The 13,373-nt window shown below is 40.9% G+C and overlaps 1 pseudogene across 1 annotated transcript; it reads right to left on the bottom strand.

Annotated features, from left to right (window-relative positions):
- Positions 1 to 2,526: 2,526 nt before the first annotated feature.
- Positions 2,527 to 4,471, bottom strand: LOC309978647 (ubiquitin-ribosomal protein eS31 fusion protein-like; annotated as a pseudogene). The gene is made up of 2 exons: positions 4,367 to 4,471; positions 2,527 to 3,055 (listed from the first exon to the last, which is right to left on the bottom strand). The product of its transcript is annotated as a ubiquitin-ribosomal protein eS31 fusion protein-like (transcript).
- Between the last annotated feature and the right edge of the window lie 8,902 nt (positions 4,472 to 13,373).

Here is a 13,373-nt window from a genome sequence, read left to right as displayed (position 1 = left end):
TTCTGGGCTTTCTATTCTGTGCCATTGCTATATGTGTCTGTTTTTATTCCAGTACCATGCTGTTTTGGTTACCTTAGCTTTGTAGTATAGTCTGAAGTCAGGGAGCATGATTCCTCCAGCTCTGTTCTTTCTCAAGATTCTTTTGGCTATTCAGGGGCTTTTGTGTTTCCATACAAATTTTTAAATTTTTCTAGTTCTGTGAAAAATGTCATTGGTATTTTGAAGGAATTGCATTGAATCTGTAGATTGCCTTGGGTAGTATGGTCATTTTAACAATATTGATTCTTCCAATCCAAGAACATGGTATATCTTTCCTTCTGTTTGTGTCATCTTCAGTTTCTTTCGTCAGCATCTTATAGTTTTGAGGGTACAATTATTTTGCCTCCTTAATTAGGTTTACTCCTAGGTATTTCATTCTTTTTGAGGTGTTGGTAAATAGGATTGTTTCCTTAATTCGCTTTCTGATAGTTCATTATTAGTGTATAGAAATGCAACAGATTTCTGTATATTAATTTTGTATCCTGCAATTTTATCAGATTTATTGATGAGCTCTAGTAGTTTTCTGGTGGCATCTTTATGTTCTATGTATAGTATCATGTCACTTGCAAATAGTGACAGTTTTACTTCTTCCTTTCTAATTTGGATTCCTTTTATTTCCTTCTACCATATGACCCAGCAATTCCACTCCTGGGTATATATCTGAAAAAAACAAAAACACTAATTCGAAAAGATACATGCACCCCAGTGTTCATAGCAGCATTATTTACAGTTGCCAAGATGTGGAAGCAACCTAAGTGTCCATCAACAGATGAATAGATAAAGAAGATGTGGTATATATATATATACAATGGAATAGTACTCTTTGGTGAGGAAGTTGCTTCTGATCTTCTAAGAACACTTGATTGCAGGTGCTGTTGGAGCCATCACGCCATCAGGTTCCAATGATCCCAATTCCAGCTTTAATCTCATTGCAAAGCATATCATTTCTTCAAATATTTATTGTGTTTCACATTATCACTTCCACTTTTACTATCTCATATCTGCTTAGTACTTCTATCTTATTTCAGCCTTCCCCTCCCTATGAGAGACATTAAAGCAGAGTAGTTAAAAGCATTGACTTTGGAGTCAGGTGGGACACAAATTTTATAAGATTATCCTGGTTTTGTCACTTATTAACTTTTGAACTTGTACAAATTACTTAACCTAATGGGGCTCAGTTTTCTTATACAGGCAGACCTCGTTTTATTGTGCTTCACTTTACTGCACTTTGCAGATACCTTTTTTTTTTTTTTTAACAAGTTGAGGGTTTGTGGCAGCCCTGTGTCCAGGAAGTCTGTTGGCGCCGTTTTTCCAATGGCATTTGCTCACTTCATGTCCCTGTCACATTTTGGTAATCCTTGCAGTATTTCAAACTTTTTCATTATTATTATATTTGTTATGGTGATGTGTGATTAGTGATCTGTGATGTTAGTGTTGTCATTGTTTTAGGGCCACAAACTGTGCCGATATAAGACAGGGAAGTTAATCGATAAATGTTGTGTGTGTTCTGAGTGCTCCACCCACTGGCCATTTCCTCGACTCTCTCCCTCCCCTCAGGCCTCCCTATTCCCTGAGACACAACAGTATTGAAATTAGGCCAATAAGTAATCCTACAATTACCTCTAAGTGTGAAAGGAAGAGTCACACATTTCTCACTTTAAATCAAAAGCCAGAAATGATTAAGCTTAGTGAAGAAGGTATGTTAAAATCCAAGACTGGCCACAAGCTAGGCCTCTTGCACCAAACAGTTAACCAAGTTGCAAATGCAAAGGAGAAGTTCTTGAAGGAAAATAAAAGTGCTACTCCAGTGAACACACAAAAGATAAGAAAGTGAAACAGCCTTATTGCTGATCTGGAGAAAGTTTTCATGGTCTGGATAAAAGGTCAAAGCAGCCACAACATTCCTTTAATCCACAGCCTAATCCAGAGCAAGGCCCTAACTCTTCAATTCTGTGAAGGTTGAGAGAGGTGAACAAGCTGCAGAAGAAGAAAAGTTTGAAGCTAGCAGAGTTTGGTTCATGAGGTTTAAGGAAAGAAGCCGTATGTATAACATAAAAGTGCCAGGCGAAGCAGCAAGTGCTGATGTAGAAGCTGCAGCAAGTTATCCAGAAGATCTAGCTAAGATCATAATGAAGGGGCTACACTAAACAACAGAATTTCAATAGAGATGAAACAGCCTTCTATTGGAAGAAGATGCCACGTAGGACTTTCATAGCTAGATACGAGAAGTCAATGCCTAGTTTCAAAGCTTCAAAGGACAGGCTGACTCTCCTGTTAGGGGTCAGTGTAGCTGGTGACTTTCAGTTGAAGCCAATGTTCAATTGCCATTCTGAAAATCCTAGGGCCCTTAAGAATTATGCTAAATATACTCTGCCTGTGCTCTATAAATGGAACAACAAAGCCTGAATGACAGCACATCTGTTGACAACATGGTTTACTAAATATTTTATTTCCATTAGTTCATGTCTTTTATTAACCAATATACAGTTACTTGTGTTCTGGTTTGTTGAAACAATCGGTCAGGCAACATTTGCCACAGTAATGTCTGCCAATTGGCTGGCCATAAAAACTCCAGCACCATATTCGTCTGAAGGGCGCTCCCGACGAAGGCGACTGATTGTGCCATTCTCATCCACCTTATAGTATTTCAGGACAGCCAGCTTAACCTTCTTTCTCTTATTCTTGTTCTTCTTGGGGGTGGTGTAAGACTTCTTTCTCTTCTTAGCACCACCACGAAGTCTCAACACAATATGAAGAGTGGACCCCTTTTGAATGTTGTAGTCAAACAAAGTACGTCCATCTTCCAGTTGCTTGCCAGCAAAGATCAGTCTCTGCTGGTCAGGGGAAATTCCTTCCTTGTCCTGGATCTTAGCCTTTACATTTTCTATTGTATCCGAGGGTTCAGCCTCGAGAGTGATGGTCTTCCTGTCAGGGTCTTCACGAAAATCTGCAAACTGGCAGCGATGCCACTGCAGATGGCGGATCCAAAAGAAAGGGTGCCGCACCGGCCCACAGGCTACTAAATATTTTAAGCCCACTTACTGCTCTGAAAAAAAGAATCATTTCAAAACATTACTGCTCACTGACAGAGCTGTGATGGAGATGTACAGGGAGATTCATGTTGTTTTCCTGCCTGCTAACACAACATCCATTCTGCAGCTCGTGGATCAAGGAGTCATTTCAACATTCAAGTTTTACTATTTAAGGAGTACATTTCCTAAGGCTATAGCTGCCCATAGATAGTGATTCTCTGATGGATCTGGGCAAAGTAAATTGAAAACCTTCTGGAAAGGAAGGGATCACATCTGTGATTCATGTGAAGGGGTCAAAATATCAACAATCACAGGGGTGTGGAAGAAGTTGATTCCAACCCTCATGGATGACTCTGTGGGGTTCAAGACCTCAGTGGAGGAAGTTATTGCGTTTGTGGTGAATAGCAAGAGAACTAGAATTAGAAGTGGAGCGTGAAGATGTGACTGGATTGCTGCAATCTCATGCTAAAACCTTAATGGATGAGGAGTTGCTTCTTATGGATGAGCAAAGAAAGTGTCTTGAGATGGAATCTACTTCTGGTGAAGATGCTGTGAAGATTGTTGAAATGACAACAAAGATTTAGAATATGACATCAACTTAGTTGATAAAGCAGCAGGGTTTGAGAGGATTGACGCCAATTTTGAAAGAAGTTCCACTGTAGGTCAAATGCTATCAGACAGCATTGCATGCTACAGAGAAATCGTTTGTGAAGGGAAGAGTCAATCAATGCAGCAAACTTCATTGTTGTCTTATTTTAAGAAAGTACCACGGCCACCCCAGCCTTCGGCAACCATCACCCTGATCAGTCAGCAGCCACCAACATCGAGGCAAAAAGATTACAGCTCTCTGAAGGCTTAGATTACGGTTAGCATTTTTTAGCAATAAAGTATTTTTAAATTAAGGTACAAACATCATTTTTTTTTAGACAGAAAGATATTGCACACTTAGTAGACTACAGTACAGTGTAAACATAACTTTTATATGCACTGAGAAACCAAAGAATTCACATGACTTGCTTTATCACCATATTCGCTTTATGGCAGTGGTCTAGAACCAAACTTGCAATATCTCTGAGGCAAGCCTATGTGTAGCATAGAGAGAGGAACCAAATCCCCTTCAAATGTTGTAATATTTGAATGTAAGGTGTCAGTCTAATTCACCATCCGAATAATCAGAGGGCCACAGGTGCACATGGGATTGCTGTGGGCAGCCAGGACCTAGGGCGCCCTTCCTAAACGACACGTGCGTGGACTGGGACCAGCACACTGTCTGGGTCATAGCAAGGGCTTCACACATGCTGTTCTCTCGGACTCAGACACTCCTCTTCCCACTCTTCCCTGGCCGGCTTCTCCTCATTCTTCAGGTCACAGTTTAAATGCCACCTCTTCATAGATGCCATCCCTCACTATCCTGTCCTGGACATCCTTTTCTTTTCTTTCATAAAACTTATTGCAGGCATGAATGAAATAATGCCATTTGCAGCAACGTGGATGGACCTGGAGATTATCATACTAAGTGAAGTAAGTCAGACAGAGAAAGATAAATATCATGTGATATCGCTTATATGCAGAATCTTAAAAAAAATGATACAAATGAACTTACAAAACAGACTCAGATAGCTAGTGGGAAGCAGCCGCATAGCACAGGGAGATCAGCTCGGTGCTTTGTGACCGCCTGGAGGGGTGGGATAGGGAGGGTGGGAGGGAGGGAGACGCAAGCGGGAAGAGATATGGGAATATATGTATATATATAACTGATTCATTTTGTTGTGAAGCTGAAACTAACATACCATTGTAAAGCAATTATACTCCAATAAAGATGTTAAAAAAAAAAAAAACAGACTCAGAGACTTACAGAGCAAACTTAAGGTTATGGCGGTGGGGAGGGCAGGGTGCAGGGGGAGGGATAGCTTGGGAGTTTGGGATTGACATGTACACACTGCTATATTTAAAATAGATAACCGACAAGGACCTACTGTAAAAAAAAAAAAAAAGAAACTTATTGCAGGCATGTATTTGTGTACTTGTTGGTTGCCTCTTTCTCTTTTCTGCTGGAAGCTCCATTTCAGCAGAGACCATATCTGTTTCATCCCCCAGTGTATTCCCAGAGGCTTGCTTACTTCTTGGTAGGCATTCAAATAGTTTATAGAATGAATAAATGAATGTATGAATATTCATTCCTTTTCCCTGTACTAGAGGTTCTCAATTAGGATGGTTTTGCCCCCTAGGGAACATTTGGCGATGTCTGGAGACATTTTTGGATATCACAGTTGGAGTGAGGTTGCTACTAGCATGTAGTGGGTAGAGTCCAGGGATGCTGCTAAACATTCTGCAGTGCACGGGGCAGCCCCCTGCAATGAAGAATTACCCAACCCCAATGTCAGTAGTGATGAGGTCTAGGAATCCTGCCCTATACCCAATGATGTAAGAAATTTCGTTACCCTGAGTGGGTGCCAAGATAATGGCTGTACTGAAAAAGCTTCGTGTTTTAATCTTAAGGATGCATATCATTAAAACGGTGAAAGAGATCAACTAGACTCATTCTATATCTCAAGAAGTAAGCTGTAGATGACACTAGAAGATATCATAATTTACTGTTAAAGTTCTTTGTAGGTGAGTCTTCTTCTTTGTTTACAATTTATCATGGTTAATTTCATCCTCTTTCTACACATACTTATTTTTGTACTAAACTAGATGTATGAAAATTATATAGCAGTGTTAGACATACAGTCTGGCCTAATATGTGCAAGGTCCTCTAATGTGTACGGAGTTAAGTCCCTCACAGGCTTTGTCCTCAGTAAGCTTACACTCCTTGACTAATCCCACATGAATATCTCATTCTGGCAGCCTCAGACCATCACTTGGAGTGGTTTATCGTTATTCAGGATTTCCTAGGTCCTGAGTAGGTACGTCGCTAGAGGAGCAGATGCATGGCCTTGTTATGCGTGTATGAAGACAGAATCCTGTTTGGCCTTCAGCCATCTAGAGTTTAAGCCCACAGAATGGAAAACCCACATTCTTACAACGTTGTAGTAAACAGTGAATCTGTGTTTCAGTTCAGTTAAAGCCCAAAGGATCACAGGGAACATTTCAAATGTTATGGATGATTTTTGCTATGGGAAATGTAGCAGACCATTTCTGCAACTTGCATTTGTCAGGCGCTACTTGTCTATCAGGCACTGTGATAAGCAGTGGGGAGAAGAAGATGAGTGAAACACAGTCCTGCACAGGAGGGAGAGGAGCTCAGGATGTTCCCTGTCTCAGCAGAGTGCGTCTTCATTCACCCGGTTGCCCAGGCTGCAAAACTTGGGATCATTCTTTTTTGTTTTTTAAAGTATTTTTTTAATAAATTTATTTATTTTATTTTTGGCTGCGTTGGGTCTTCGTCGCTGTGCACGGGCTTTCTCTAGTTGTGGCGAGCGGGGGCTGCTCTTCGTTGCGGTGCACGGGCTTCTCATTGCAGTGGCTTATCTTGTTGTGGAGCACAGGTTCTAGGCGCGCGGGCTTCAGTAGTTGTGGCTCGGGGGCTCTAGAGCGCAGGCTCAGTAGTTGTGGCGCGCGGGCTTATTTGCTCCGCGGCATGTGGGCTCTTCCCGGGCCAGGGCTCGAACCCATGTCCCCTGCATTGGCAGGCGGATTCTTATCCACTGAGCCACCAGGGAAGCCCTGGATCATTCTTGACTCCTTGCTCTCACCCCTGTATACAGTCCATCAGCAAACTGTGTTGACTCCATCTCAGACATGTCCACTTCCTCCACAGCCCCCTCTACCAAACCATGTAAACCATCGTTAGCTCTCTCCTGGACTGTTACAATCGTCTGATAACTGGTCATGTTTCTTCCACCCTCTGAATTTTGATTTATGTACTTCAGGAGAGTGTGGCTCTTATAAAATAGAAGTCAGACTTGCCATTCCTCTACTATCTTCCCATTGCCAGTAGAATAAAATCTAAACGTAGATGGTCAAGCTTATGCCAGTCTCTCTGACCACCTCTCCTCCTACTTCTACTGTCCCCTCTACTAAAGCCCTAATATACCAGTTTCATACCAACTGACCTCATCAACTGACATTAGCTTAGCACACTTGGGAGCAGTTCAGTTAGACGTTGGCTTCACCCTCAAAATGTTGAGCATCTGTGGGGGAGATAGATCAGGTTAACATAGCCATGAGATGTACTGGGTCAGTACATGGTTTCTGATGATACGGGGAAGACTTTCTGGAGGAAAAAATCAAGCTCTGTCTTGGAAAATAAAAGAGGCTACAACAAAGCGGATTTGAGAATAGAAGGGGAAATTAACTTGAATATGATCAGAAGTAAAAGAAAGGGTGACAAATGCAGATTTCATGGCTGCAACCTAGAGATGTACCAAGGCGAGGGTGGCATTTTTCAATATGTGCATAGCTGTTTCTTTCCAGCAAAATAAAGGAAAAAAATGCCTAAGCTCTGTCTACTGTGTACCTCATATTAGGCATCATTCTAGTTACTTTATGTAACTAGATGAGGTCTAGGAATCCTGCCCTATACCCAATGGGCAGGATTGTCTCATTTGATTCTTGTGACACTGATATGGCATTGGTGGCATAATCCCTTTTGAAAACACAGGAAGCTAAGGCAAAAGAGGCTACATTACATGCCAAATATTAAGAGTGGCAGAAGCGATATTTGAATCTAAGTCTCTCTGCTTCCAAAATCCATTGTTTTCCACGAAGACACACTTATCTCCCTATTATGTTGTTAAACTCTTGAAGAATAGAATTTCCCCCCAGCAACATCATCAGTCTCATGGTGAGATCTCACAGGTGACTAGGGAAATGGAAATGATTTTTCGAAGACTTTGGGTATGTTTTTGAAGCAAGTCAGGTTTACTCAAAGAAGGTCTTTGTTTTGCCTCCATGACTCTTTGGAAGATCATTTTCTACCAATACAAATGCATTTGATCTGTTAAGCCTGTTCCAAATGAATTGCTCATTTGCTTAAACATAAATTTTGTTTGGAAAACACTTGCCAGTGTAGACACAGCTTCAACATGAACTATGGTGCTTGGAGTGTTCAAGATTGATCGTGGCTGGGCTTGGGGTTCATGTCATATTTTTCTGCAGAAGAGCTTCAGGAAGTTTAGTTATGACACCACGTGAAGTCAGCTTAGTCCATTGGGAATTTTAATTAAGTTCTGGGCAGCCACTGAGTAGACCATATTCTGAGGTCAGTTTTTTCCAAGTAGCCATAGAAAGTTGGATGTGTTTACGTGAGTGCCGTTCATGGACATAAATTATAGCCAGTGGGAAGGTTCAGAGGGTAGAAAGTTGGCTCAAAGTTCTCTTTGCAGAATCTTGAAGCCAACTTAACCATCAGAGATGCATGTTTGCTTCTACTTCTTGAAAATAATACTTGAATTTTAAAAAATTTGGTTCTGGAAGGCTATCTTCTCACTTACAGTCAAATCTAACCCAGGAATTAATTTTTTCAGACCATCAGTGAGCATTCCTGATGCCCAAAGCTCACAAAAATTGCTAGGTTTCTTTTTTGGATTCAATTATATACTTGAATTTTGGTTTTCTTTAAGTATATTTCTCCCTACATGAAATCTTTCCTCTTTAAAAATCTTTGCCGTTCTCTGGATGTGGTGGAATGAGAGGTAGTTGATGACAGAGAGTGGCTGGGCTTAGGCCAGTAGTTCAGTGTTCGTTATTTGTAGTCCTGACTTTCCTTCTCACACTATGGATGAAACTGCTTATTTCTCTAGTCGAAACGTCAAAATTTTCTATTTTAAGTAAGACTTAAAGCTGCACTTCCCATGTACTGCATAAAAAGGCAGGCTTTAAGTTTGAGGAGAAGGTTGTGAAAATTAAGAATGAATATCTATTTTTCAAATTCTTTTCCTCTCTCCTTCTCCCAGAATCTTTGCTTTGGGGAAGAACAGTAAGTACCATCCCTGCAGCCTCCCTGGCTTAAAAGCTCAGTCATCATTTTATTTCTGTCTCTTCCTCAAAACCTTACCAGTTGCCAAGACTTGTAGTCCTGCATCTAAAATATTCCTCAATGGCCCTTTTCTTTCCTTTGCCACTGTGATCACTCTCTTTCGTCCAAAAATCGGGGTGATGGCCTACACTCATCCTTTCTCTCCTCCCTAAAAGTGCTGTAGTTTTTCCCACTTAAACATCTCTCTGACCCTCATCGTTTCTTGCCTAAACAGTGAGAAGAGTCTCCTAGTTGGTCGGCTTGACTCTACTCTTGTCTCCATTGCCATGCTCTGTTTCCATGTCTGTCTCCCTTTTCTAGATCATTAGCTACTTGACAATGATACTCTCCTACTTTATGCTGTCTCTTCAGGACCTATTACAATGCCTGCCATACAGTGTAGATCATTAACATGTATTCAGCAATAAATGTTAGTGAACACCTACTCTGTGCTAAGAACTGGGACTGCAGAAATGAATAAAGCAGACATGGCTCTGCCTTCACGCCACCTAAGATCTAGTGGAGAGAGAAAGACCAAGAACAAGTAAGAAACAAACAAAAATTAAGTTTCATTAAATGGTATGAGTTTAAAAAGCTACGGGATGAGTAGAGAATAACAAAGGAGTTCTTACTTTAGGTATGAGTCACAGAAGCCTGAAAAAGGTAGCAAGCCACATAATGAAAGCGCAAAGAGAATGGCAGACAAAAATCCAGCATGTGCAAAGGTCCTGTGGTAGAAAGAGCTTGGTCTATTTGAGGAACAGAAAGGAGACCAGTATGGCTGAAGCCTAGTGTCATGAAGTAAAGCAGAATACCTAGCCCAGGGCCAGGCAGATCAGGGCCACAACCTGAATTTTCATGCAACGGCAAAGGGCTTTAAAGATGAGGATAAGGGCATCAGATAAACATTTGGAAAAGATCAGTCTGGCTGCTATGGGAGGGGCTGGAAGGGGACAGAAAGACTAGTAGGTGCTGTTGTAGGAATCCAAGTATGAGTTATTACATGGATAAATTGTGTCTTGTCTGGATTTCTGTAATTGCTTTCTATCTCTATGTCATCCTAATTCACTTTCCATTCCAGGTTTATTTTTCTAGTGAAGCTTTAATCGCATTTCTCTATTCTACATTTTCGAATACAGAAAAAATTCCAGTTTTAAACTCCTAAGTATGGAATTTAAGACTTCCTGTGACATTCCTCTGTGCAGACTTATCTTGCAGTTTCTTTCTTAGATCGATCCTGTGCTCAAGCCAAACTCTGTTACTCATCACTTCCCAAAGGTTCCCCTCTCTTTCCCACCCCTATGTATTTAATCAGGTGATTCTGCTTGGAAGGCTTTCTTCCTCATTTCTTGCTATTAAGTATTTGTGCTTCTGACTGGCACTGGCTCAGGCACAGCTGTCCTGTGGTATCTGTGGGGGATTGGTGGCAGGACCCCTGTGGATACCAAACTCCACGGGTGCTCAAGTCCCTTGTACATTGATAAAATGGCGTAGGATTTGCAAGTAACCTACGCACCTCCTCCTGTATACTTTAAATCATCTCTAGATTACTTATAATACTTAATATAATGTACATGCTATGTAAATAGTTCTAAATACAATGTAACTGCTACGCAAATGGTTGCTGAGGTGACAAATTCAAGTTTTGTTTTCTGGAACTTTCTGGAATTTTAAAAAATATTTTCAATCCAGGGCTTCCCTGGTGATGCAGTGGTTAAGAATCCACATGCCAATGCAGGGTACACAGGTTCGAGCCCTGGTCTGGGAAGATCCCACATGCCGCAGAGCTACTAAGCCCGTGCACCACAACTACTGAGCCTGCGCTCTAGAGCCTGTGAGCCACAATTACTGAAGCCCACGAGCCACAACTACTGAAGCCCACGTGCCTAGAGCCCGTGCTCCGCAACAAGAGAAGCCACCGCAACGAGAAGCCTGCACAAGGCAACGAAGAGTAGCCCCTGCTCACCGCAACTAGAGAAAAGCCAACGTGCAGCAACGAAGACCCAATGCAGCCAAAAATAAAATAAATAAATAAATTTATAAAAATATATATATTTTCAATCCAAAGTTGGTTGAATCTGCAGATGTGGAACCCACAGATACGGAAGGCCGACTGTACTGAACTTATATGAAACCTTTTTTTATATCAGTAACCAGGAGTGCCTCCCTCATTTGAATCTCTATTTATAGCATGTTTTTCTCTTTTTCCTACCTTGCTCTGTGTTACCTTAGACTCCTGTCATTCCTTTTCTGAATTAACTAGCACCTTGAACATTGCATGAGCTCAGTTATGTTTTTATTGAAATCAATGCATTTCTGTATATTGTAGTATCTAACAAAATAGTGTGTGAGTGTACCTGCGTGTTTAGTGCCCCATAGCTTAGTACTTACTGCATAATTTTAAGGTTATTTTTAAAAGGCAGGTTTGATTTAGAGCCTTAGATACATATTTAGTTTGAATCTTGGAACATCTGGTTCTCAGATATAACAAGCTCATGTGCATGTGTTTGCTCCAGAAAATCCCCCTACTTCCTAAGAATAGTAAGAGCTTGGCACTTACCTCCAAATCATAATCTTTAAACACTGAGATTTCAGAAGTTAACGTGTATTAGGGGATAGCAAGAAGATAGTGGCTATAATAAAGGAACTGTGCAAGGGAGGAAATTATGTTGGGGTTGGTGTTAGCTTAACCAGATGTGCTGGAAACAAGCTGAGAGCTGATTAGAATCTCAAATATCAAAGAGAAATGACGGCCATCAATAGTAAGAGGCAGGTCATCCTATGAGAGAGGCAGAGGTTTATTTGCCAGAGGGTTGAATGATTCAGGAGAAATGTTCTAACATGTGGCATTTCAAGATTTACAATGTGATGGGTATTGTGGATGAAGCAATAGCCTTGGCCTTAGATAGACTTAGGTTCTATCATGTGCCTCTTTGATAGGAAATAATCTTCTTGAACTGCAGAATCGTTTTCAATGGGATTACAGTATGGTCAGGTATACAATCTCTAGTTCCAGGCAAAAGTGGGTTCGAATCATGGTATTTCCACATTTTAGATTGATGGCTGTTAAATTGGTTTATCTCTGTGAGCTTCTGCTTTCTTATTTGGAAAATGGCAGTAACAATACTCCTTACCACCCAGGGTCGTTGTGAAGATGAAATGAACAATTTCATGCAGAGCATTTAGTATAGAGTCTAGCATATAGTAAAGTGCTGTTAATTTCTTTCTCCCTCTTTTTTCCTTTGTAAGGAATTTAGGCAAGAGGTGATGGTGTCCTAGTCTAAGCTAGTGGCAGTGGGGAAGGCAATCATTTTAAAATTACTTACGAAGTAGAATTGGCAGGATGTAATTATTGGAAATTGGGGAGGACAGAGCTCAGGATGATGTACAGGCTTCTCACTGAGATAAGGAGACATTGGAAAAGCAATAGTGGTGGAGACGGAGAACAGATTTTTCAGTTAGTTTTCAATGCAGCGAGTTTAAGGTGCATGTGGGTAATCCCAGTATAATGTCTAGCAGGAGGATGGCTATAAAATTCTGGAAATCAGGAGACAGAAGTGGACTGGAGATGCACAACTGGTATTTACTGGCACGCAGAAGGTGTTAAGGCATGGAAGTTGATCACTTAGTGCCATAGGCTGTATTTTGTATCTCCCCCAAATTCGTATATTGAAAACTGTCTTAGCCTGTTCAGGCTCTATAACAAAATGCCAGAGACTGGGTAGCTTATAAACAACAGAAATTTATTTCTCACGGTTTTGGAGGCTGAGAAATCCAAGATCAGGGTGCTGGTGAGGGTCTACTTCCTGGTTCACAGCCAACACTTTTTCACTGTGTCCTCACATGGTGGAAGGGGATACAGATCTCTCTGGAGCCTCTTTCCTAAGGCACTAATCCCATACATGAGGGTTCCACCCTCATGCCCTAAGCACCTCCCAAAGGCCCCACCTACTTATGCCATCACCTTTGGGGGTTATGATTTCAATATATGAATTTGGCGGGGGGCACAATCATTCAGACCATAGCAAAATCTTTGACCCGAGCAGTTCAAACCCAAGTTGTTCAAGGGTCAACTGTACATCATTTTATTTATGTAAAATTTTGGTCTTCTACATTAAAGTTTGGTTCACAAAACCTATACTTTTCTAGAATATTTGAAATCTGGAAGAGAAGGGAGCATTTAAAGCCGGATCTAGGAACCAAGGAAACAAATTATTTTGGCTCCAAAACAAACAAACAAACAGCAGGTAATGGAAGAGTTTTTTTTGTTTTGTTTTTGTTTTTTGTTTTTTTTTTTAAATAATTAATTTATTTATTTTTGGCTGTGTTGGGTCTTCGTTTCT

Source organism: Leucopleurus acutus (assembly GCF_964270905.1).
Source record: "Leucopleurus acutus genome assembly, chromosome: X".
Lineage (NCBI taxonomy): Eukaryota > Metazoa > Chordata > Mammalia > Artiodactyla > Delphinidae > Leucopleurus > Leucopleurus acutus.
This window is presented reverse-complemented; position numbering and strand designations above follow the sequence as displayed.